The sequence below is a fragment of the Bubalus kerabau genome, chromosome 22, assembly GCF_029407905.1.
Source record: "Bubalus kerabau isolate K-KA32 ecotype Philippines breed swamp buffalo chromosome 22, PCC_UOA_SB_1v2, whole genome shotgun sequence".
NCBI lineage: Eukaryota > Metazoa > Chordata > Mammalia > Artiodactyla > Bovidae > Bubalus > Bubalus kerabau.
In genome coordinates, this window is record NC_073645.1 from 33,731,307 (window position 1) to 33,758,921 (window position 27,615).

The 27,615-nt window shown below is 38.1% G+C and overlaps 1 protein-coding gene across 6 annotated transcripts in view; it reads left to right on the forward strand.

Moving 5' to 3' along the window:
- The window catches only part of SHOC2 (SHOC2 leucine rich repeat scaffold protein), an 88,060-nt gene that overhangs the window by 1,779 nt on the left and 58,666 nt on the right, over positions 1-27,615 (forward strand). Inside the window, exon 1 of one of the 6 annotated variants that reach the window (XM_055560150.1) lies at positions 32-56. The exons of 4 other annotated variants lie outside the window; for them this stretch is intronic. The gene's annotated coding sequence lies outside the window, so the exon portion shown is untranslated. Of the gene's footprint in view, positions 1-31; positions 57-101; positions 208-27,615 lie in introns of those variants that run through there. One more of the 6 variants, XM_055560147.1, reaches the window with a different exon arrangement.

The window sequence follows — 27,615 nt, forward strand, 5'->3', positions numbered from 1 at the left end:
CCTGTTTCTCTTCCCCGGCGATTGACGGGCCTGCACTCGAGAGGCGGGGCGGGGAGGTAGAAGCGAGAGAGTGTGGAGGGGCGGGCGGGGCGGGGCGGGGCGAGTGGGGGAGGGGCGGGCGGGGGGCGGCGGTTGGGCAGCGTCGCTTCCAAGGAGGAGGAGGAAGGAGGGCGAGCGAGGAGGATGGCGAAGTCCGGGCTCCTGACGGTAACCAGGGGCCGCCGAGGCGGGAGGGTGCCTGTTGGCCGGTTCTTCTTGCCTTCCTTCCTGTCCGTCGGGCGGTCGGTCGGTAGGGGGAGGCCCCGCGCGTCCTGACAGGCGCGAGCCGGCGGGGCCGGGGCGAGGCCCGAGGTGCCGGGGCCCTAGGAGGCGCCGCCGCCGCCGTTTTTCTGGGTGCTGTCGCCGGGAGGCCCGGGCCCTGGGAGCTGACTCTCCTGTGGGGCCCGCAGCCGAGCACCAAGAGCAAGCCGGCCGGCTGACAGTGCCCGGGGGCCGGGCCTGCGGTGGCGGCGGGCGGGCGGCCGGCCGGGACAGCGCCCGGACGAGGACTAACCGGCGCAAGGGCCGGGGCCGGGGGCGCCCGGAGGATAGTCTCGCTCCACTAGGCTCTTGGGGTCACCGGGCCCAGGCTGCGGGGCGCCCCGTGGGTGTGCGAATCGTTGGCGGGGGCCTTGGCGCAGCGGTAGTGATACGGGGTGGAGTCTTTCCTCGCCCCTTCCCCAAAGCCCACCGCGCTCACCGTCTCCTCTCGGTTCCGTGAAGAGTGGTGAGTCGGCTTTGGGTGTGTTGCTTGGTGAAGCGAGTTGTAGGCATCCAAGAGTGCTCTGTTGGACATGCCTAATGGCAACCTTTTTCCGCGGAGGCTTTTTAGGGGTAGAGGAAAAGTACTCTTCTCCCCGCCTTCCTCCCCCCCCCCCCCCCCCCCCCCAGTGCTAGAGGCTTCGGGACAAAACGATTTTCCCCCAGCCCCTCAGTATCCATTGTTTTGTACCACCTCCCTCCCCTCCTTTCCTAGGTAGAAGAAGAATGACTCCAAGCCATTAATTGCCTTCCTTTTTTTTCCCTCAAAAATCAGCAGAGGGTTTGTGTAATTGTGTTAGTGTGGATCTACAAACAGGTGAAATGAATACCGTTTCAATAGTTGAAAAGAAGATGCTTTTGTGTGTGTGTGTGTCTGTGCGTGTGTTTTAAGCTTTCAGCCCTTTCAGTTGGTGATTTGATTTTCTTTTTTGTTGCTTTGTATCATAATGGGGGTGATGAGAATAAAAGAGGAAGCAATATTTTGCAATCTACCCAAAAAATGTTTTCTAAGTCTCTAGGGATGCTGAAGCAAAATTGGGTTGCAGATGTGGACTGTATAGTATTTGCTTCCCTCACGATAAGTACCACCAGTCTATATCTAAGCTTACACCTGTGCAGTATTATACACTTCTTCGTGAATGTCAGCACTTTCTCCTTGCTCAGTACTCAGGAGTAATGGATAGTTGTATCTAAAACTATTTTTTGTTAGGTTTTCAGAATCTTAGAGTACACTTGTGTCACCATTTTTTACATCATCAACCCTTTAAGAAAGATTGTCTTAAAGACCTCAGTTTATTAGTTGCTAATCTCTACTCTCACCTTTACATGTTATAGCCCTTGTAACTGTCTCTTACTATGTATTTGAGATTTAGCTATTGAGTACAATTTGTGACATTCAGCAAACTTAAAGTTCATAGTTTGAATTTAAGTGTTTGTTTTCTGTGTGACAGTGACAAGAATTATTAGGAATAATTATGTAAATGACCATTCCCTACCTACATAAGGATCTTAGACTGAACATGATAATCTTTTAAATACTAATTTGCACCTCAGGCACACTGTAAAAGTTTTAATTATGCATATGCATTTTAAAGTAGACCACAGAGAAATAAAGGCTTTGTCTAATGGTTTAAATGTAACATAAAGCTGACATATAAAACTATATTCTTGAAATGCCAGTTTGGAAATAACGGACATGGCCTATCTCTAAGGTTACTACGTTTTCCCGGCGTTTGTTCAGTTTTTGAAAAACACATTGATCTCAGGTTGGCATTTGTTTTCTGATTTCTGATTGTTAATACAATTTTTCAGCTGTTTTTAAGATTTTTCTCTTTTATTTGTTATGAATGGTAATGGATTAAAGAGTGATGTTAAGAAATACATTAATAACTTGCAGCTGGTTTTTTTTTTTTTTTTTTTGAGTTTTTAAGCTACCATATTCAGAAAGTTGATCAGAACTGTTTTGATAATGGTAACAAGACACAGCAACTTGTGAACTAGAAACCAGTCAGAAATTTGAAACATTTCACTTTTCAAACGGAACACTAAAATCATAAATTCTTTTGTTATGCTGGCTGGAATTATACTTTTTGAATTTTTTTTTGTTTCTTCAGTGACTTGGGAGAGGGCTTCTCCCATATTCAAGAGAGATAATAAACTGGAATTCTAGGTGGAATGCTCCCAAAGATGGCTTCTGAATAACTGCTGGTATATTTTTTTTTTGCCTTGCTTTACCTGTATGGATTTTGAGGGCAAGCGTGAAAATTGAAATTCCTTGTTATCCAGGCAGTTAAATTGCAGTCATATTTGTTTTAAAAATATTCTGGATTATCAATATTTGTTGTGTAATTTAATATTTCTGTAAGACTTGTATTCTTTAAACAGTTTAAATACTTTTTAGATTTTAAATATCATATGAGAAAAGAATACCAGAATCTGTTGTGTTTTTTTTTTTTTTTAACTGAAAAATATACACTAACCTGGGCATGCAGATATAAGAATGAATTTCTTTGGAGGTTGAAGATTAAATGAAAGACTATATCTTCATAGGATTCAGTTCACTGTATCGTTTATGTATTTTTCATGAATGAAAAAGCATAGAATATATGCTTATAGTAATTAAAAAAATCACAAGACCAAAACACTCTCAAAACAATAAAAAACAACAGAAAAACAAGCTGACTCCTGTCCTTCGGTGAATTCTGACGTTCTGTAACTTGGGCTTAGTGAAGGTGTTCTTGAACTGGATTATAAGATACCAATTAGGAGAGGAAACTTAGATATAAAACTTTGATATTTCCTAATAAGATCCGTGGGGAATTAGTAAATACTTTGTTATAGATGAATTAGAAATGGGCTGTAATTTAGCAGCAGAATAATAAAGTACTTCTATGTGATACTTGAAAAAGGAGTACTGCAAATAAATTTGTTGCTATTTTTGCTTATTATTTGACTTATATTTCCTGCATTACATATTTCACATTAAGCATTAGGCATATTATAATTTAAGGCTAAATCTTTTACTGACTAAAGAATATATAGGTCAGGTTTACTATTCCTGTCTTCTGACTTTTACGTTGTATCAAGGCTATGTACTATATATCTTTTTGGAAATATTTTTTTCTGTTAACACAGTAGTTAAATTTTGTATTTTACTATCAACTCTGACTTTTAAAATATTAAAAATTTCTGTCACAAGTTGACCTATAGTGTGCTTCAAGTATTGGAGTGCTCTGAAATGTAATTGTCAACCAGCGCAGGTAGAAAAGAACATGCGTAAGTCTAAGAAACTAATTTATGTTCTAAAATATGTAGTTGCATTATTTTAACATAATGTTTCTTCTGTCTTTGGCATTTTCTGGTTCCCAGTTTTGTAGCACATCATCTTTAACTCAGCAAATCAAAGTTCTAGTGTATGAAAAGCATATTCTAATTGCAGAGGGCTCTTCAGCTTTTGAGATGTTGCTAACATATGTGCTCTTTGAGAAAGTATGATGTTCCCATTATCAAGATTTAAAGAACTAATTAGATTATTTCACACTATGTATCTCATTCCAACTTTTGTAAATGTCATAACTGGTCACAGAAAGTAGTTCATGCTAGAAAAGGTTAAAGTTTCTTTTATTGGAAATAATGAACATATTGCTTGAAGCTAAAACATTATAGGTGACCTTAAAAGAGGGTATGATTTGTCCCTATGTGAAAGACTACTATGAAATATTTTGGAATGTCTATCTTTTAATGTTCATAGCACTGTGAACACACAATTTAAGCATCTTATTTGCCCTCAAATACTTTATAAATCTTGCAAGTTTAGTTAAGTAATTTGACCGTTGACAGATAAATATTTTTTCTTTCAGTTTTTCTAATGCCTTGTAGGTAGAAATGATGTGTTCTGACATGGGTGATGTCTAGAATTTGGAGTTAATTTCATCAGTAAAATTTGGGCTTTCTCTGTTTCCGGTTTTGTGTTGTACAACACTGCCTTCAGGACTTTTACCATTTTGCAGATAGTTTTTGAGTTAACCTTTAAGTTTTGTTATGTAAGTGTTTCTCACTAGTTTCATACTCAATCATGTCACAGACCTTCTCCTGAGTGCTGTGTGTTTCACGGTCTGTAAAGGCACAGAGATAAATATACTGTTTCCTGCATTTAGTAAGTTCATGGTTTGTTGCATGAAGGGGACAAACAGTAGTTAATTGTTTTGCAGTGTGACAAGTGCTTTGGTAGCAGTATACACTGAAGAACTCAGATGAATTAATTCAGACTGCATGTATAATCATCAGTGCTTACTGAAGGATACAACCTGAACTAACTCTTGAGGAATAAGTTGGATGGAGGGTAGAAAAAGCATAGAAGTTAGAGATGTTAAGGTCCATTTGGAGAATTGCAGGGAATAACAATTTGGAGTCCGTCTATGACCTAATGTTAATATTTTAAGTGATACAGTAGGCTTTCATTAAAGTTATTATCTTTAGAGATTGTATGCCTTTTGTGCCTCATTTAATTTGGGGCTTGAACTATGGATCTGCACTAATGTTAGGAATCTGCTTCAAATTATTATTTAAAATTTTTAACTAAGTATATTTTCATAGTTAAATAGAAGAAGAACATATCAGCCTAACGTGAAATAATTCTGAAGCATGGAACTTGGATAGTAATAAAATGTTTCAAAATCGTATTTAAATATATATTTTTCATATCATACTTAAATATATTTTTCTCAGCTTTTATGTATCATGTTAAGAGTAACATTTATGAATTTCCTTCCTTAGAACTCATGGTGAGTTATTTTGCAGATATTTAAAATGCACTCTTCTGAGAACATTAAAAATAGCCTCTTTCCATACTTACTTCAGAGTGCCCCTCTTTGCTTAAAAGTCAGACTGTATGATCAGTAGTTATATTCTGGTAGCCTGCTAGAAGTCTTTGTATGCCTTTGAAAGTTTTTTAAGATTTAAAAGTTCTCTGAACTTGATTATTAAAAAGTAATTTTTCATGCAGTGTGATTTAATACTTTTTGAAGATGAAATGAAGGCTCTTCGGCTCTCCCAGCGTGCCATAGTTTCCCATTTTAAAACATTCTCATACTTGGCTTTTTTTCAATCCTTCCTGTTGGGGCTTCCTTGATAGCTCAGCTGGTAAAGAATCCGCCTTCAATATGGGAGACCCTGGTTCTGTTCCTGGGTCAGGAAGATCCCCTGGAGAAGGGATAGGCTACACACTTCAGTATTGCTGGTTGAGCTTCCCTGGTGGCTCAGACAGTAAAGAATCTGCCTGCAGTGTGGGAGGCCTGGATTTGATCTCTCAGTTGGAAAGATCCTCTGGAGGAGGGCATGGCAACCCACTCCAGAATTCTTACCTAGAGAATCCCCATGGACAAAAGAGAATGGCGGATCACAAAAGAGTTGGACATGACTGAGCAACTAAGCACAGCAGTCCTTCCTGTTATTTTCATTATAGAAATCTGAGAAATTCCTTTTTAAATGTTTCACATTTTAGCAATTCCCATATAAATGTTATAACGTCTCACTTATCTCAAGGTTATCTTTTAAGAAACTAAAACTTTCTGGTGTCATCTCCTTGGATACAGCCCCATGCTCGCTTCACCTGCCTAACCTCCTAATTGCTGGTCAGGCCCCAATATCACATCCTTGGGGAAGCCTTTGATCTCGAGTTAGATTCTCCTGTTTTAAGGTCTCCCACCTGTTATTTCCTTTTTATAATACTCATCATTTTTGTAATGATGTGTTTAATGTCTTTGTCTTTTTTGCATTACTGTAAGCTTCATGATGAGCATCAAGTATTTCTGTCCTCTTTACTACCATTTCTCCAGTACACAATGTCTTAACCTTGTAAGGCTTATAATAGAAAATTTGTCTAGGGCCGCTAAACAAACAGGCCAAAAAGGACAAAGATATCATAGTGCTTTTGCTCTTAAACACATTTTCTGCTCTTAGAACCCCCTAGGCCTTAATTGAGGGATCTTTAAAATTTTATGCTGCTGCTGCTAAGTCGCTTCAGTTGTATCCGACTTTGTGCGACCCCGTAGACGGCAGCCCACCAGGCTCCTCCGTCCCTGGGATTCTCCAGGCAAGAACACTGGAGTGGGTTGCCATTTCCTTCTCCAACGCCTGAAAGTGAAAAGTGAAAGTGAAGTTGCTCAGTCATATCCGACTCCTAGCGACCCCATGGACTGCAGCCCACCAGGCCCCTCCATCCATGGGATTTTCCAGGCAAGAGTACTGGAGTGGGTTGCCATTGCCTTCTCCGTTAAAATTTCATAATGCACAGTTATTTTAAAGTTTGGTAGCCAAATGTAGAAAGGATAGGGTACTCCTAGAGGCCTTATGAAAGTTGAAAATAAGAGCAAGGGTAAAGTACTTAAAAAGCAGACATAAGACATTAAAAAATAAATTAATGTGATAAATACTTAAAATCTTTTAAGATGCCATCTGTTTTATATGTAGAATAGTATAGCAAAAATGATGTAAGATCATGACAAAGATATTAATTGCTGTTGGTAAATTTTGATAATGACACAGGAACAGGTATTATATTTCAGAAAGGTTTCCATCTAAAATGATAACAAGTTTTAATGTTCAGTTCAGTCGCTCAGTCGTGTCCGACTCTTTGCGACCCCATGAATTGCAGCACGCCAGGCCTCCCTGTCTATCACCAACTCCCAGAGTTCACTCAGACTCACGTCCATCGAGTCAGTGATGCCATCCAGCCATCTCATCCTCTGTTGTCCCCTTCTCCTCCTGTCCCCAATCCCTCCCAGCATCAGAGTCTTTTCCAGTGAGTCAACTCTTCGCATGAGGTGGCCAAAGTACTGGAGTTTCAGCTTGAGCATCATTCCTTCCAAAGAAATCCCAGGGCTGATCTCCTTCAGAATGGACTGGTTGGATCTCCTTGCAGTTTTAATGTTAGCCTTTTGTTATTGGGAAGATTTGCTTAATGAGATGAAACATAGTAGGTATTATAAGTATTTATTAATTAAAATTAAGTTGAAGAAAATGATTGAAAGTCCTGATTTAGTGCAGTATATTATTACTGCCTTAAAAGCTTTTGGATTTTATACCTACCATGTGTTTCTTTTGTGTACTGAGGTACGAAATATGTAAAACTGAGTAACAACATGTTTATCAGTTTTGAATGAAAACATACCTGTTGCAGTGATATGACAAAATGACATAAAGCAACTTTTAAACTGTTAAAGAGAGTAGTGGTTTAGTTGCTAAGTCATGTCCGACTTTTGTGATCCCATGGACTGCAGCCTGCCAGGCTCCTCTGTCCATGGAATTCTCCAGGTGAGAATACTGGAGTGGGTTGCCATTTCCTTCTCCAGAGGATCTTTCCTACCCAGGAATTGAACTTGGGTCTCCTGCATTGCAGGCAGATTCTTTACCAACCGAGCTATGAGGGAAGTCCTTAAAGAGTAAGATTTATTGTTTATTTTTGGTAACCTAGACTGGAAAAATTAGATTGGAGGTTATAATACTTAGAAGTCTGTAGAATGTTGCAGCTTGGATGACCTGAAATACATTATTTTTAATTCAACTTTGTTTTCTTTATGTCTTCTGGGATAAAGAATTTGATATTTCACTTAAAGGGCTTTAGTTCTGGTTCACATAAATTTGTTTTGTCTTAGTTTTGTAATCAGTTGTGTTTTCTGACTATATAAGGATAGGTAAAAGAGCTAGTTATTTCTTATTTTGTTGCTAAAACAAATATTGGTTTATCTACCATGTGTTAATTACAGTTTTAAAGTCATAGAAATGGGATACTTATATACCAGGCAGCTTAAAATAGTAAGGTTTTATGATTTAATTTTGAAAACATTTATTTCTGTACTTTGGAAGTAGGGATTTGAAATTCTTAATACTAGAAATATGGCCTAGTTTCAGAACACCCACTAAGCAACTGTGGAAACTCAGCATGCTCAATGGCTTATAGTGCTGCAGTATTCTTTAATTTATCCCACCTCCTGTTATATAATAGCTTATAGTAGTACACACAGAACATGCGTATTTAGGACAGGAACAAAGTGTATTGAAGGTCCAGAACGTGAGTCTGTGTTGGACTTTGGATTGGGCAGGAAAGACCTAAAGATGATCAAATATAATGATGGTCAATGGGTGAGTGAGTGACATAAATCAGTTAATGTTTTAGGTTGCAAATAAGGCATGAAAAGCAAAAATTGTTTTGGGACTTGAGAACAATGATTCTTTAAAATGGAGTCACAGTTTTTGAAACAAACACTTAATTCTATTAGAATTTATTAATATTTTTATTTAAAAAGTTTGACCACTCTTGTGAAATTGTCATGATGCGTGTGTACAGGACTAAGTATTTCAATGTAAATAATTTTATACATTTCCCCCAGAATGTTGTGCAACCCTGAAGTTGCAGCATTGTATCAGACTGTGAGAAACAGATACTGAAACTGATTAGAAACTGTAAAGTATGAAACTAGTTTATATCCATTGTTTAGGATAGTATACTGTCAAGGCATTTTATAAAACATACTTTTTACCAGCTTATTCTTTTAATTAAAAAAGGTACTGAGTGGATCTATGCTAATTATTATTATCAGACAAATGGATTTTAGAGTTAAATGTTTCAGTTTAAAGATTTTGTGATATGAAAAAGGAAGGACTTAATAAATTTGCCTTTAAAGTCAGCTATGTAATTTTTATAGAGTTAGCTCTGTGAGTAATGCTTTAACGCATAACTAATTATCTACATGCAAAAATAAACTTATGTGGCCTTTTTTCATTTGGAGCTCACTATACCTGATATTTACACACACACACACACACACACATATTATGCTAATTGATACTTTTATAATGACCCTGTAGTAAGATCTTGAAGATTTTTGTTTTATCAAAGAAAGTTAAAATTAAGTTTCATATAATTGAAGTTGTAACCTATCCCTTCTCCAGGGGATCTTCCCAATCCAAGATTTAAACCAGGGTCTCCTGCATTGCAGGCAGATTCTTTACCAGCTGAGCCATCAGGGAAGCCCATTATGTTCAAATTCTTTGAAAATGAATAATCCTCAAAGGTAGATCATGTGTAAAAATAAAAATAATTTCATAATTGACACATCTTTTTTTTGACCATACCGTTACCCAGCTTTTATAATTAACAATTTGATAATATTTGAGTTGCTTCTGAGAGTAATTAAGTATGGCCAAATAATGCTTTTTCTTTTTTTCTGGCATAATTTAAATAATAAATCAATTGCTACCTGCAAATTACTAAATGATTTACATTTTTATGATGTAAGAATTTTTTACATTAAAGCTTCTGTAAACTATGTGGGATTCATTTTGCAATTATAGTCACATAGTAGTAGATAGTACATCTAACCAGTTGGGAACTGGTTAGATTTAATATGTTAAATTGCAAAAAAAAATTTTTTTAAATATATATTCAAATCTATAAGCATGGGCTGCCTTTCCATATTTAGAGTAGGTTCTGATGGGAGAGAATCTTTATTAACCGTAAGTTAAATTGGGCTTGACTGTTCCATGTTTTTTTTTTTTTTGATCTTGTATGAGGAAGACTTTTGCTTTGGGGCATTTTTTAAAATGTAATACAGAGATAATGAGATTATCCTGTTTTAACAGCTGTTAGGATGAATAGATAAATAACTGAGCATACTGGTCTTCATCTAAATAGTCTAAAAAGTGAACTATATGAATATGAGAAAAACTTTGTTTTATAAAAAAGGCAACTTATTAAATACTGACTCTTAAATGTAATATACCTGCCTTGACACCACACTCCTCTAATCTTGCTGTGTGGTAAATTTATTTTTGTTTATATTTTTTTCTGACAGTTTCTGATAGTTTATAGAATGAATAATGGACAGACTTTATGATCAAATAAGATCTAGTGAAGGAATGTGTGGGTTTATACACACAAAAAGCAATTAAATGAGATTAATTTTTAGCTTAAAAGTACTGAAAATCAAATTCTAAGTTGAAAATACTTTTAAAATACTGTAGTCACCTTAGTGCATATAACCTAAGATAGGAATTACATTTTATCTCGTTTGCTTTACACTGATAATTAGGTAACCAACTTTTTGATTTATTGCCAATTAGCCCATGTTAAAGAGTTAAGTGTTCTTTGAGAATACTTAGGTTCTGTTTGACATGTTTTGAGTTCCTGGGAAAGAAAGGCTGTTAAAGCAAATATTCACAGATCTTTTTCTTTAGACTTTGTGGCCTAAGAACTTTTCAGATTAAGTTTAATCAAGATATGACATTTATGATTATATCTTAGTTATCTTGAGACATTTAAATTCCCCCTATCCCACCTCTTCCTTTTATTTTGCTGGAGAATCTTACAATTTATGTATATAGTGAAGTGTTGAACAAGAGAGCTGTAATCTCAATTATGGCTTGACTTTTAGGTTGAGTAAACACATTTTCAGTTCTTTGCTCAAAACTTTTGTTTGCTCAGAATCAAAATTACATAATAAATCTTGTGCTTTCCCATAAGAAGGAATACCAAATTTCTTGAAAAACTCTCATGTATTTGTTACCGTATAATATTTAGTTTCCGTGCATGTTAGTCCAAACTATTTCAGTCCAAACTATTTCATCTTGCCTCTTTAGAAAAGGGGGGGAAATGAGTTTAGAGATGCTATGAGTTGTGCACTCTTGCCTTGATTCTAATTAACATGGACTAATATAGAACAATTTATTTATTTACAGCTATTTCTTTAGCCTGCATGAAAATTAACTCTCGCATCATGTTCATTCATGCTGCTTAGAGCAGTGTTTTTCCATTTCTCTCTGAACAGTAATGTTCCCTTGAACATGTTAATTTTGGGTACTTTCTCAATCTTTGGTCTTCCAGTTTTGAAGATTCCTTTTTTAACTTGAATTACAAAAATACATAGAATTATGTGATTTGGAGGGGAGAGCAGTTTATTTCTTTCAACTAGTAAAAGAATATAAGGAGCATTTCAGATCTTTATAAACAAAGGAAAATAGTTGAAATCTTGCCATTTTAGTTATTCATTAAAAAATCTGAGTGATTTAATTTTGAGTATAGGGAAGTATGCAATGAGACAAGATTTTTGTCTTTGCTTATTGTTCAACTGGTTTCAGCAAGTGTTTACTACATGCTTATTGTGTGCTTAATAAAAAGTTCATAGTATCTTTGAAGCTGTAAAGTACTTTAGAGGAAAACTGTAGGAAGGCTGCTATTTAGTAGGGTAGATAAAGCCCAAGTTAACAAATACTCAACAATTCTTTCAATAAATTAAACTGTTAGGTATTATTTTATAACTATTAGAATAAAACTGTGAAAAAGACAGTAAGCTCCCTGTTTTCCCACTGCTTTAAATGAGGGAGTGAAATAGCTAATCTGACAAGTATGATACAGTGTGAAAAATACTCTGATAGGGGAAGTTTTAAGTGGGAGCACAGAGAGGGGAGACAGTATTCAGAAATGCTTTTGAGTAGTCAGGAAGGACTTCCCTGATCTTTAAACTGAGATCTGAAGGGTGCATGGAGCTCAGTGAAGAACTGTAAACCTGTTTCTATTGTTGTTCAGTTGCTCAGTCATGTCTGTCTCTTTGCAGCCCCATGGATTGTATAGCACGTCAGGCTTCCCTGTCCTTTGCTGTCTCCCTGAGTTTGCTCAACCTCATGTTTGTTGAGTCGATGATGCCATCCAACCATCTCATCCTCTGTCACCCCCTTCTCCTGCCCTCAGTCTTACCCAGCATCAGGGTCTTTTTCAGTGAGGCAGCTCTTCGCATCAGGTGGCTAAAGAATTGGAGCTTCAGTATCAATCCTTGCAGTGCATATTCAGGACTGATTTCCTTTAGGATAGACTGATTTGGTCTCCTTGCTGTCCAAGGGACTCTTCAAGAGTCTTCTCCAACATCACAGTTTGAAAGCCTCAATTCTTCATCGCTCAGCGTTCTTTATGGTCCAGCTCTCACATCTGTACATGACTGCTGGAGAAACCATAGCTTTGACTAGAAGGACTTTTGTCAGCAAAGTGATAAATATAAATATACTGATAAATATAAATACTTAAAATATTTTATACTTTATAAATGTACTGTCTAGGTTTATCATAATTTTTCTTCCAAAGGGCAAGTATCTTTTAGTTTCATGGCTGCTGTCACCATCCACAGTGATTTTGGAGCCCAAGAAAATAAAGTCTGTCTCTGTTTCCATTGTTTCCCCATCTATTTGCCATGAACTGATGGCACCAGATGCCATGATCTTAGTTTTTTGAATGTTGAGTTGTAAGCCAGCTTTTTCACTCTCCTCTTTTGCTTTCATCAAGAGGCTCTTTAGTTCTTCTTTGCTTTGTGCCATAAGGGTGGTGTCATTTGCATATCTGAGGTTATTGATATTTCTCCCGGCAATCTTGATTCCAGCTTGCACTTCCTCCAGCCCAGCATTTCCCATGATGTACTCTGCATATAAGTTAAATAAGCAGGGTGACAATATACAGCCTTGACATACTCCTCTCCCAATTTTGAACTAGTCGTTTTTCCATGTCTAATTCTGACTGTTGCTTTTTGATCTGCATACAGGTTTTGCAAGAGGCAGGTCAGGTGGTCTGGTATTCCCATCTCTTTCAGAATTTTCCACAATTTGTTGTGATCCACACAGGCTTTAGCATAGTCCATGGAACAGAAGTAGGTGTTTTTCTGGAATTCTCTTCCTTTTTTAATGATCAAACAGATGTTGGCAGTGTGATCTCTGGTTCCTCTGCCTTTTCTAAATCCAGCTTGTACATCTGCAAAATTCTCTGTTCATGTACTGTTGAAGCTTAGCTTGAAGAATTTTGAGCATGACCTTGCTAGCATGTGAAATGAGTGCAATTGTGAGGTAGTTTGAACATTCGTTGGCATTGCAGTGACCTTTTCCAGTCCTGTGACCACTGGTGAGTTTTCCAAATTTGCTGGCATATTGAGCGCAGCACTTTAACAGCATTGTTTTGTAGGATTTGAAATAGCTCAGCTGGAATTCCATCATCTCCACTAGCGTTGTTCATAGTAATGCTTCCTAAGGCCTGCTCCAGGATGTCTGGCTCTAGATGAGTGACCATACCATGATGATTATCCGGGTCATTAAGGTCTTTTTTGTACAGTTCTGCCACCTCTTCGTAATATCTTCTATTAGGTCCATACCATTTCTATCCTTTATTGTGCCCATCTTTGCATGAAATGTTCCCTTGGTATCTCTGATTTTCTTGATGAGATCTCTAGACTTTCCCATTCTATTGTTTTCCTCTATTTCTTTGCATGGTTCACTTAAGAAAGCTTTCTTATCTCTCCTTGCTATTCTTTGGTACTTTGCATTCAGATGGGTATATCTTTCCTCTTCACTTGGCTTTCGCTTCTCTTCCTTTCTCAGCTATTTGTAAGGCCTCCTCAGACAGCCATTTTGCTTTTTGGCATTTCTTCTTCTTGGGGATGGTTTGATCACTGCCTCCTGTAGAGTGTCACAAACTTCCGTCCATAGATCACTGCCTCCTGTAGAGTGTCACAAACTTCCGTCCATAGTTCTTCAGGCACTCTATCAAATCTAATCCCTTGAATCTATTTGTCACTTCCACTGTATAATCATAAGGGATTTGATTTACGTCATACCTGAATGGCCTCGTGGTTTTCCTTACTTTCTTCAATTTAAGCCTGTTTTTTGCAAGGAGTTCATGATCTGAGCCACAGTCAGCTCCTGGTCTTTTTTTGTGCTGACTGTTTGGAGCTTTTCCATCTTCAGCAGCAAAGAATATAATCCATCTGATTTTGGTATTGACCATCTGGTGATGTCCATGTGTAGAGTTGTCTATTGTGTTGTTGGAAGAGCGTGTTTGCTATGACCAGTGTGTTCTCTTGGCAAAAGTCTGTTAGCTATTGCCCTGCTCAATTTTGTACTCCAAAGCCAAACTTGCCTGTTACTCCAGGTATCTCTTGACTTCCTACTTTTGCATTCTAGTCCCCATGATGAAAAGGACACTTTTTTTTGTTTTAGTTCTAGAAGGTCTTGTAGGTCTTCATAGAACTGTTCCAATTCATCTTTGGCATAGTGGTTGGGGCATAGACTTGTATTTCTATAATATTGAATGGTTTGCCTTGGAAACGAACTGAGATCATTTTATGCTGCTTTCTGATCAAATGAAATAGCTCATGTAAAGTCTTAGGGACAAGAGCTAGCAGAACTTGGGGGATTGGAAAGAAGTGTATGTGACCAGAGGATAAGGTGGGGAATGTTGGAGTTGTAGCTGAAGTCAGGGGCCAGATCATGAAAGACTTGAGAATTATTGCTAAGAATTTTGGATTTTATCTTGAGGGCTGTGTTTGTGGGACCACCCCCTCTCCCATTCAGGTGTTTTAATTTGGATAGTTGGTTGATTAGATTTGAGTATTTGAAAAGAAAGAAAGTGAAGTCGCTCAGTTGTGTCCAACTCTTTGCGACCCCATGGACTGTAGCTTGCTGGGTTCCTTGCCATGGGATTTTCCAGGCAAGGATACTGGAGTGGGTTGCCATTTCCTTCTCCAGTGAATCTTCCTGACCCAGGGATGGAACCTGGGTCTCCCACATTGCAGGCAGACTCTTTACCATCTGAACCACCGGGAAATCCCTGAGTATTTGAAAGATTACTTTAATTACAATGTAGTGATTAGATTAAGAATAAGGTGGGGAGTGGATGCTTGAGACCAGTTACAAAGCTATTACAGGAGAATGTTCAGTGTACCTGGCTCAGGGTAGTGGCATTGAGAATAAAGAGAAGTTGAAGAGTCAGGAGTAATTTTATGGGAAGAATGAGTAGGATTTAGTGATTGTTAGGATATGAAAGATGAAGGAGAAAGAGGAGTCAGTATGACTTTAGGATTCCTGGCCCTCTCCCACTCCTATAGTTGATCTCTTCTTAGATGTTGTCTCTTTAAGAAGAAGCCTTTCCAAGGCTCATAATTGCCTTTGTGCTTCAACAGCTCTTACCACACTGTTTTTGCCTTTACACTTGTTTGTTAGCTTACAGGTAAGGATAATATGCTTTATTATGGTTGCATACTTGGCACATTGTGCAGTTCATGGCATTTAGTATATTTTAAATGTTGACTAAACGAAACTATAGTTTTTATATTTATGAAAATTGAAATATTCATAATTGAAGAAAAAGCTGGTTTCTGAACTGCCAGTATTCAGAAATTTGGTTTTATAACTTCAATATGAATCAGATCACTCCAGACACTTTTGAATATCGCTTGTAAAGCAGTTCAAATCTGAAGTATTGGCTATATTTGGCTCCTCATGAACTATTGTGGACTAATTTAAATGGGTTTGATTATAATGTTGCCCTCCTCTGGTATTGTATATTAGAGTTTTCTTTGTCCGTTTAAAAGTGAACATAACCGAACTATCATTCTCTGTTTCAAAATGAACATAGCTTTTTCTTTCCCCCCTCACTAATTGTAAAAGGAGGGAATTCTTGTATATATTTAAAAAAATGATACAAAGATAAATAAAAGTGAAAGCCATTCTTATAACCAAGGATAAACATTGCTATCATTTGATTAAGACTTTACAATTTCTACAATTTCTATATATATGTATATATGAACAATATCATTAAGTTAAAAATTGAGACAAGAAATACTTTATAATATGTGCGCGCGCGCGCGCGCGCGCGCACACACACACACACACACACACACATATATCCTTCACAGGAAGAATTCTCATAACTAGTATATAGCCAAGTAACTCAATAGTAGTGGAATGCTAAATTTAAATTCCTGCAAGAGATCAGGCAGGTTACATAAATGAGTGAACTCAGTAGGGATTATATATGAGATTGTTGAGTTGGAGAGCACTGTGTGGGCACAACTTCTGTTCACCACTAGTTGGTTTTTGTCATTAATAAATGTTGACCCAGTGGTGCTCACATTTAAAAATTTTTTTTTAAATGAGAAGTAGTAGTCTGAATTTGTATGTGAAACTTCCAGTGATTGCTACTGCTGCTAAGTGCTTCAGTCGTGTCCGACTCTGTGTGACCCCATAGATGGCAGCCCACCAGGCTCCTTTGTCCCTGGGATTTTCCAGGCAAGAATACTGGAGTGGGTTGCCATTTCCTTCTCCTCCGATGATTAAATATTGGCAAATTAAGAAAAATTAAAACCATGATGAGTATTATACATAATGTAACTATAGTCCGTATTTTGCCTGAATACCACAAACGGGAAGAATGGAAAGATTTCTTCACCGTCCCTAATCAAAGAAATATAGATAATATGTCATTTTTCATACATCAGATTGATAAAAATGAGAAAGAATAATGATTGTCAAGATTGAAAGAGTGTAGATTTATGCATTCTCTTTGGAAGAAGACGGTTTAGAAATACTTACACATATTTTAGTGCTTCCCTGGTGGCTCGGCCAGTAAAGAATCTGTCTGCAATGCAGGATACCAGGGTTCAGTTCTTGGATTGGGAAGATCCCCTGGAGAAGGGAATAGCAACCCACTCTAGTATTCTTGCTGAAAAAAATCTATGGACAGAAGAGCTTGGCGGGCTACGGTCCAGAGGGTTGCAAAGAGTTGGATACGACTGAGCAACTAACACTAGCATACGTATTTCAAATGCACTTTAGTTTTGACCGAACAGTTCTGCTTTCAGGACCCTGCCTTATGGAAATACTGGTTCCTGTATATAAAGATTTATGTTCAGTGAAGCATTATTTGTGCTACCTATCCCCCCACCGAAGGCAAATAGAAATAACCTAAATGTCAGTTGATAAGAAAATGATTAAGTAAATTATGGTGTAGTCATACCACAAATTATAACAATGAAAAGGAATGAAGGATATCTGTGTTCTTGTGTAGAAAGAGTCCATAGTTTGTTGTTGGTGTTGTTCAGTTGCTAAGTTGTGTCTGACTCTTTCTGACCCCATGTGTTCTTCACTGTCTCCCAGAGTTTGCTCACATTCATGTCTGTTTGAGTCAGTGATGGTTGTTTGAGTCAGTGATGGTATCTAACCATCTTGTCTTCGCCACCCCCTTCTCCTTTTGCCTTCAGTCTTGCCCAGCATCCAGATCTTTTGCAGTTGGCTCTTTGCATCAGGTGTCCAAAGTATTGGAGCTTCAACAACAGGCCTTCCAATGAATGTTCAGGGTTGATTTCCTTTAGGATTGACTGGTTTGATCTTGAAGTCCAGGGAACTTTGAAGAGTCCATAATTTACTGTTTATCATTTATGTGCAAAATTGTAAACCTAAATTTATGTGTGTATGCTATCATTTTAAATATCTGAATGAAACTCCATTGTGTGGCACCATAATTTATTGACACTTGATGTGTATGTAAGTTATTTCTAATGTTTGGTATTTGTATGCACATTTCTTTGAACATTTTTTTGACATTTGTATTTGTAATGTTGTCTCCAAAGATAAATTCCTTTGGTATATTATACAGTAACATATTAAATATCTGAGCTTTCATAGATACTTTGAAGAAATACAATTGTCTCTGAGAGTTTGCTGTTTGTAACCTTTGATCTGAGTAAATGGACCTTAGGCATAGTGGTCAGAGAACTAATAAAAAAAAAGTTGCACTGTGTTTAGTTATCTTAGATTCCTTAAGATTTTTAAGGGTAATTTAAGTACTGATTTCTGTCTGGTCAATATATGCTTATGATGCAGAGTCCAAAAGATACAGACATATGCAGCAAATATTTCTCCTATTCTGAGACTTCTGCCTAGTTTTCTTTCCTGCAAAACCACTCTCAGTTTTGTGGGTACCTCTGTATTTTGTACATATAAGCATATATTTATATATATATATTTTCCCATAAATAGCACAATATGCTGTTCTACACCTGGGTTTTTCTCACTTATTTATAATTAATATATTTTTGCAGTGCTTTGTATGTTCTACAACCTGTTTTAACAAGCATTTTAGTACTTATTACTAATCTTCATTACAATCTTCATGCCACATCTTGAGAAGTAGGTAGTATTATTTCATCCTCCTCTTACAAAGAAATTAACTAAGGCATAGAAACTTTAAAATGCTAGGTAGTTGGGGAACTGGAAATTGAATTCCAGCAGTCTGTCTACAGAGTTCTAACTATTACCCAGAAAGCTTTACTGTCTCAATTGTGTTATACCAGTACATGGTTGTTGACCATTCTTTTTAGTAATTGCAAAGTATTTCACTGAATAAAAAATAATGTATATAACCATGGCCTTGGTGATGGGCATTTAGGTTACTTGAATATATTATTGTTTACATATAGTTCTACAATGAATATCCTTGTGCCAATATAATCCCTGTGTCATTTTGAACATACAGAATCTGCATATATTTCATTTTCATCCTTTCACGTTTGGGCAGGATGAGGGTGAATCTAGTATGCACAGTTATATTTTATTTTGTGATCTAATATCAGACTTTTTCCTTTAATGGGTATGTTTCGTTCATCTGTGTTTATTATAGCTTTATGTTTATTTCCTTATCTTTTATACCTAAGAGAGTAAGATACAGATCAAGCTATAACTATTAAGGTGTACTTAAAGGTATAAAGCAGCATAAAGTATTGTGAAAGTGAAAGTATTAGTCACTCAGTCGTGCCTGACTCTTTGTGACCCCATGAACTGTAGCCCACCAGGCTCCTCTGTCAGTGGAATTCTCCAGGCAAGAATACTAGAGTAGGTAGCCATTCCCTTCTCCAGGAGATCTTCCCAACCCAGGGATTGAACCTGGGTCTCCTGCAGTGCAGGTGGTTCTTTACCATTTGAGCCACCAAGGAAGCTCTAATATTTGGTAATATTCATCTATGAAGCTGTCTGGTTCTGGACTTTGGTTGGTTGAGAATTTTTTGATTACTGATTTGATATCATTCCTGATAATTAGTCTGTTCATATTTTCTGTTTCTCCCTGATTCAGTTGTGAGAGATTGTACATTTCTAGGAATTTGTCCTTTTTTTCTATGTTGTCCATTTTATTACCATATGATTGTTCATAGTAATCTCTTGTGATCATTTGTTTTGTGGTGTTGGTTTTAACGTCTTTTCCATTTTTGATTTTATTTATTTGGGCCCTCTCTGATGAGTCTGCCTAAAGGTTTAGCAACTTTGTTTATCTCTTCAAAGAACTCGCTTTTAGTTTCATTGATCTTTTCCATTGCCTTTTTTTTTTTTTGCTTTTTAGTCTCTGTTTCATGTATTTTTGCTCTGATCTTTATGATTTCTTTGCTTCTGCTGACATTAAGTAAGTAAGTATGTATTAGTTGCTCAGTTATGTCTGACTCTTTGCAACCCCATGGACTGTAGCCAGCCAGGCTTGCCTGTCCATGGGATTCTCGAGGCAGGAATACTGGAGTGGGTTGCCATTCCCTTCTCCAGGGGATCTTCCTGACCCAGGGATTGAACCTGGGTCTCATGCATTGCAGGCAGATTCTTTACCATTTTTGAGCCACCAGACAATGGGTTTTGTTATTTCTTCTTTTTCTAATTCCTTCAAGTGTAAGGTTAGGTTGTTTGAGATTTTTAATGCAGCCTGAGATACACTTGTATTACTGTTTCCCTCTTAGAACTGCATTTGCTATGTCTCATAGATTTTGGCTCAGTGTATTTTCATTTATCTGTTTTTTTTTTTAATTTTGCCTTAATTTCTTCAGTAATCCATTGATGTTTAGTGTGTTCAGCCTCCATGTATTTGTGTTTTTTGCAGTGTTTTTCCCTTGTTGATTTCTTTTCTCACAGCCTTGTGATTATAAAAGTTGCTTGATACAATTTTAGTCTTCCTAAATTTACTGACTTTTTTTTGTGGCCTAGCTTATAGTCTATCCTGGAGAATGTTCCATATGTGCTTGAAAAGAATGCTTATTCTGCTACTTATGGATGGAATGTTCTCTGTATATTGGGTTGGCTAAAAAGTTCTTTTAGTTTTTAAGTAAGTGATATATTTTTCATTTTCACCAAGAACTTTATAGAACAACATATTCACCATTTTGTTCCCCTACCTTCTGCCTTTTTTCAGGCAACTTCATAATTCCATCTTCCCAAAACTTTTTATCTTTTTGAACAAAGAACTATTCCAGGTGTCTTTTACAGTCTTCCAGGAAATTGAAGTTTTTTCCATTAAGAGAATTTGTAAAGGCCAAAATTAATAGAAATCCAAAGGAGCAATGTCTAGTGACTATGGTGGATGAATCAGAACTTCCCAGCCAAACTGTAGCAGATGATATTTACTACTTTTGTCTTTTAAACTGTGGAAAATTCTGAAAGAGATGGGCATACCAGACTACCTGACCTGCCTCTTGAGAAACCTATATGCAGGTCAGAGAGCAACAGTTAAAAGTGGACATGGAACAACAGACTGGTTCCAAATAGGAAAAGGAGTATGTCAAGGCTGTATATTGGCACCCTGCTTATTTAACTTCTGTGTAGAGTACATCATGAGAAACGCTGGGCTGGAAGAAGCACAAGCTGGAATCAAGATTTCCGGGAGAAATATCAATAACCTCAGATATGCAGATGACACCACCCTTATGGCAGAAAGTGAAGAGAAACTAAAGAGCCTCTTGATGAAAGTGAAAGAGGAGAGTGAAAAAGTTGGCTTAAAGCTCAACATTCAGAAAACTAAGATCATGGCATACAGTCCCATCACTTCATGGGAAATAGATGGGGAAAGAGTGGAAACAGTGTCAGACTTTATTTTTTTGGGCTCCAAAATCACTGCAGATGGTGACTGCAGCCATGAAATTAAAAGATGCTTACTCCTTGGAAGGAAAGTTATGACTAACCTAAATAACATTCAAAAGCAGAGACATTACTTTGCCAACCAAGGTTCATCTAGTCAAGGCTATGGTTTTTCCTGTGGTCATGTATGGATGTGAGAGTTGGACTGTGAAGAAAGCTGAGTGCCGAAGAATTGATGCTTTTGAACTGTGGTGTTGGAGAAGACTCTTGAGAGTCCCTTGGACTGCAAGGAGATCCAACCAGTCCTGGGTGTTCATTGGAGGGACTGATGCTAAAGCTGAAACTCCAATACTTTGGCTACCTCATGCGAAGATTTGACTGCAGGGAGGGATTGGGGGTAGGAGGAGAAGGGGACGACAGAGGATGAGATGGCTGGATGGCATCACTGACTCGATGGACATGAGTTTGAGTAAACTCGGGGAGTTGGTGATGGACAGGGAGGCCTGGTGTACTGTGATTCATGGGGTCGCAAAGAGTCGGACACGACTGAGCGACTGAACTGAAGTGAACTGACAAGGTTTATCAGTCTGTTATATATTTTCCTTTACCAATGAGACTTTTCCTTTTGTAATTTTCATATTTCTAGTTGTGGCCTTTTCTTTAACATTTCTTACAAAACTGATTGTGATGTTGAACTCTTTTAGGTTTTGCTGGTCCGTAAAACTTTTGCTCTTTCCTCCAAATCTGAATGAAAGCTTTGCTCAGGAGAGTATTCTTAATTGTAGATTTTTGTCTTTCATTTTTTAAAATATATCATGCCTTTCTTTCTCTTCTGGTCTGTGGAGTTTCTGCTGAAAAACAGCTGGTAGTTTTATGTATATAACTTACTGCTTTCCCCTTGCTACTTTTAATATTCTCCCTTTATCTCTTACTTCTGCTGTTTTAATTACCATGTATCTTTGATGTGGTCCTCTTTTGATTGATTCTGTTTGGAATTCTGTGCTTTCTGGACCTGGGTGTCTTGTTTCCTTCCCTAGGTTAGGGACGTTTCCAACTGTTTTGTACTCAGATATGTTCTGTTCCGCCCCCATCCCGCCCCCCACCCCACACACATTTCTGGGATCTCTGTATGTGAATGTTAGTATGCTGATGTTGTCCTAGAGGTTTCTTAGACTGTCCGTATTTCTTTTTATTCTTTTTTCTTTTCAGCTCTAGTGATTTCCATTGTTGTTTTTAGCTCACTCCTTTATTCCTTTTCATCATCTAATCTGCTGTTGTTTCCTTCTAATGTATTTACTTCATTTATGGTATTCTTCATCTCTATTTGGTTGCTCTTCATATTTTCTAACTCTTTGTTAAATCTTACTGTGTTTATTCCTTCTTCTCCCAAGTTCTTTGAGCATCTCTAAGACCATTACCTTGTACTCTTTATTGGGTAGATTCCTTATCTCCACTTAGTTCTTTTTCTGGGGTTTTAACTTGTTCCCCCTTATTTTGCCTGTTTTTGTGCTCAGTCACCTCTGACTCTTTGTGACCCTATGGAGTGTAGTCTGTCAGGCTCCTCTGTCCATGGGATTGTCCTGGCAAGAATACTGGAGTGAGTTGCCATTTCCTTCTCCAGGGGATCTTCCTGACTGGGGGATTGAGCCTGTTTCTCCTGTATCTCCTGCATTGCAGGCAGACTCTTTACCACTGAGCCACCAGGGAATCCCAGGTTCCTGCTTTCATTTCTATTTATTCAAAAGGTTGGTTACATTTCCTGATCTTGGAATAGTGGCCTTATATAGAAAATGTCTTAGAGGTCCTCATAGCACACTCCTCTGTAGTCACCAGAGATTTAAGTTCCAAAAATGTCCTCTGTGTGAGTTCTTTTGGCCTTTGTGTTGTGGTGGGCTACCTTCTGTGGGTACACTGAGATGTGGCTGGCCTGGTTGGTTGCCAGGCCCCACCTTTTGTGGAGGCTACTGGCAGCTGGTAGGTAAGGCTGGGTCCTGGCACATTTGGCTCCATGGACAGAGGAGTCCTGTGGTGGTGCTGGCCTGCCAGTGGGTGGGCTGAATCTTTAAAGACTGGCTGTGGGGCCACAATAGTTCTGGAACTGATGTTGGCCCACTGGTGAGTGGGGCTGAGGCCCAGGGGATCCTGGGGCTTGTGCTGTCCAATAGTGGGTAAGCCCTGTCAGCCTACTGGTAGGTAGAGCTGGATCCTGGAGTCTCTGACTGTGGGGCCTCAGGGTCCCAGACTTGGTGTTAGCCCACTGGTGGGTGGCACTGAGGCCCAGGAGGTCATAGTTTTTCTGTTTATCTTTTGGATGTTTGAATTATATTAACTAGTGTTTTCTTCAAGAGCAATTAATAGGAACAATATTCCTTCAGTTCTTACATGTTTAATAATATTTACCTGTTTTTATACTGAACTGTATTGTTAGAACTCAGTATTAATTCTTGGTCATATTTTTTTGTCCTTGAAGACTCTTTGCAGTTGATCTACTGTTTTTGCCACTGAGTCCCTCCTCCTGTTTGTTTTTAGGTAGCAGTGAGTTTGTATAGATTCCCCAAGAATTCTCTTTGAATCCTTGAAGTACAGTAGTTTCCCCCTTTAAAATTTATGTTTTTCTTTTTTTTTTTTTTTTTTTTTTTACTTTACAGTATTGTATTGGTTTTGCCACACATCAGCATGAATCTGCCACGGGTGTACACGTGTTCTCCATCCCAAACCCCCCTCTCACATCCCTCCCCATACCATCCCTCTGGGTCATCCCTGTGCACCAGCCCCGACCATCCTGTATCATGCAAAAATCTATGTTTTTCAATAGTACTTTTAACCAAATTCCTTTAGATCAGAAATTAGCTAGCAGATATGTACATTTAACATTAGAATACAGGATAGAGACTGAATTAGGTTACAAGGCAAGTCTAATTTAATATAGCTAGAACTCCTCAAGTCTCTGAACATCCAGTCCCCCCCCTCACTTATGGGAATAATTCTCTTTATCCTAGGCAAGAGAAAAATAGTTAGAAAATAAGCATGTACTCTTTTTAAATTTTGTATTGGAGTATAGTTGCTTTAAAATATTCTATAAATTTCTGCTGTACAGCAAAGTGAATCAATTATATGTACATATATATTCACTCTTAAGATTCTATTCCCTTATAGATCATCAGAGTATTGAGTAGAGGTCACTGTGCTATGCAGTAGACTCTTTTTAGTTATCTGTTTTATATATAGTAGTGTGTGTATGTCTCCCAACCTCCCAATTTATCCCTCCCCCACTTCCCTCTTGGTAAAAATAAGTTTGCTTTCTATATCTGTGACTCTTTCTGTTTTCTAAATAGGTTCATTTGTACATTTTTTTTTTAAGGTTCCACATATAGACAGTATCATACGCTGTTTGATTTACTTCACTCCCTATCTAGTTCTATCCATGTCACTGCAAATGGCATTTTTCATTCTTTTCTATGACTGAGTAATATTCCATTGTGTAATATATATTACATCTCTGTTGATGGACATTTAAATTGTTTTCATGACCTGACTAGGGTGAATAGTGCTGCAATGAACATCGGGGTATGTGTATCTTTTTGAATTATGGTTTTCTCTTGATACATGTCCAGGAGTGGGATTGCGGGATCCTATGACACTATTACTAGAAGGGACTAGTCAGTACTAGTTTTTAATAATTAGTGCATGGGCCACAGATGTATGAGTCAGGCTCTTTTCTAAATTGAGCTGTGTTATCACTTTCTAGTGGTCAGTTATTGAAACATTGATATATTCTATTAATGGAAAAGTAGAGCTAATTGGTGGTAGAGTTAAACTGTAAGGTACTGAATTAAAATTAATTTATAAAATATATTCTTTTTATCATACTTTTCAGGAAGATACAACTCAGTAGAAAATAATTGAACTTGTTGAATTGAAAGTTATATGAATTGTGCATTTAGGCATATAATAATATGTGGAAGAAATTTCTCATTTGCTCAGAAATTTCTTAATTTCTCAGATTTGTTAATAAACTACTGCTGCTGCTAATTCACTTCAGTCATGTCCGACTCGGTGCGACCCCATAGACGGCAGCCCACCAGGCTCCCCTGTCCCTGGGATTCTCCAGGCAAGAACGCTGGAGTGGGTTGCCATTTCCTTCTCCAATGTATAAAAGTGAAAGTGAAGTCACTCAGTCGTGTCCGACTCTTCATGACCCCATGGACTGCAGCCTACTAGGCTCCTCCGTCCATGGGATTTTCCAGGCAAGAGTACTGGAGTGGGGTGCCATTGCCTTCTCCGTAATAAACTACTAGTGTGATCTATATGGAGGGAGAATAATTTTGTAAAGATATTTAGATTTTCTGTATTGGGTTTTTTAATTTAGCATTTCTTAAGACTATAGAAAGCAATCCTACCTTTTTCAGTCTTGCCCTGTTAAAAATTTTCCTTGATTCCTGTGTCAATCCTGATTATTTACATGGTTATGTATAACCCTTTAATGTATTCTGAAATAGTATAGTGGTTATGACATGGGTTTTGGAGTTGGAACTGTGTTAGCCTTGTGACTTAGTCAATTATGGTCTGTGTGATCTTTGACAAGTTGTTTGATTACTCTTGAGCCTTAGTTTTCTTATCTATAAATGGATGTTAATCTGGCTCAAAATTGTTGCAAGGACTTCATGAGATAAGAGCTAAAAGCATTTAGCACTGTGCCTGACAAGTAGTAAGTACTAAATAAACATTATCTGCTGCTACCTCTAGTGTTATTATTGTCAGACTCCCACCATGCTGTTGGGCAGATAATTTAACTTCCATAAACCTTAGTTAAGGTGAAAGTGAAAGTGAAGTCGCTCAGTCGTGTCTGACTCTTTGCGACCAGTGGACTGTAGCCCACCAAGCTCCTCCGTCCATGGGATTCTCCAGGCAAGAATACTGGAGTGGGTTGCCATTTCCTTCTCCAGGGGATCTTCCCGACCCAGGGATCAAACCCAGGTCTCCCACATTGCAGGCAGACGCTTTAACCTTTGCACCACCAGGGAAGCCCTTAAATACAAGAATCAGTCTCTCAGAAAACCTCCTATAGAGACACAGAACTTCAGATCCAAGTACTAACATCAGAGATTTCAAGGGAGGAAAGGAAGCCAGGTTGAAAGAAGAAGGGGGAGGAGGCGGGGTGGGTGGCGAAAGGGGTGGCCTTACAGATGTCCCCTGCCACCTACAGATACCCAGGCATTATGGGACTTTTCCCTGGGCCTCCAGAGAAGGGAGGACTGGAAACTCGGCCCTACCAGAAATCAGACAAGACCAGGACCAGAATTTGAGTTCTCTGCCAAGAGGAGGTGATCAGTCTCCAATCCTCAGCTCAGGCTGAGGGCCCTTCAACCAGATTCCTGTGTCTAGGACCGGGGGACTAGAAAAACAGGGAAGGATAGAAAGGGTTAAGGAGAGGAGGGGGGGGGGGGGGAGAGAGAGAGAGAGAGAAGGGGAGAGAGAGAGAGAGAAGGGGAGAGAGAGAGAGAGAGAGAAGGGGAGAGAGGTCAGTAAAGTCTCATCTGTTAATGAGAGTAACACTCCTGGGGTGCCCTGCTTAACAGATGGTCACTTTGGAAATCAAATATAATCGTGTGATAGTAGTTTATAAATTTCTCAGCCTATCTGAAAAGAGGGAGCAAGTCTTGTACCATTAGGATTGGGCAGGTAAAAGCAGAGGCAATGGAGATCTGCTTTTTTGGGAAAGGGTTTAACTGAAGACTTGATAACAGATTTGCTAGACTGAGGCAGATGTAGATACATAAGTTCCTTTCCTGATAAGTCAGGCTCAAAGTACATATCTGTTTCATCAGTGTTCTCCATGTGGTATGTGTAAGATCCTAGATGAAGAGTTTGTGGCAAAGTCCAAACTCAAGCTCAGTGTCCATGGCCCTTTATGATTTGGTCTCAACTTCAATTTCTTTACCTCATGCCCTGGCATTTCCTTTTCTTGTCTCTCTCTCTCTCTCTCTCTCTCTCTCTCTCTCTCTCTCTCTCTCTCTCTCATCACCCAGTATCTTTTTCCAGAGAGAGAGGTAAGCAGTTAAATGAACAGTTAGAGGATGTATTCTTTTATTTTTTTCTGTGTTATTACACAGATTTGTAACTCTCACATACATTTATATTTTTATTCAAACAAAAAATGCCAAATTAATCATATTATGAAGAAGCGACATTTTCAAAAAGTCTTTACTGGATTATATGCCCATCAGCAGTCTATGAGAGTATAAGTGTCTCTGTGTCCTCACCAGCACAATTCTTTTTTTAGTTTTTAATCAGTTTGATAGGTATTATTTCTCATAGTTTGTTAAATAAATATTCTTCTAATAACTAGAAGAAGATGGCGTTCTAAATCTTTCATACAGCCAGAAGAGGACTCAGAGTTCATTTGCCCATTTGCTTCAAAATGAAAACATAACTTTGGACTCTACTGAAATCCACTTGTCAAACATTGGGTTAGCGTTCTACTTACTTGTCTTTACAACTGCAACTTAGAAGCCACCTTGGAACCACAGCTTAGAAACCACCATCCTGAATTTGATGTTTCTCAATCCTTTGTGTGTCTAAATGTATGTTTTGGTTTTTTTTTTTTGGCAAAGAATT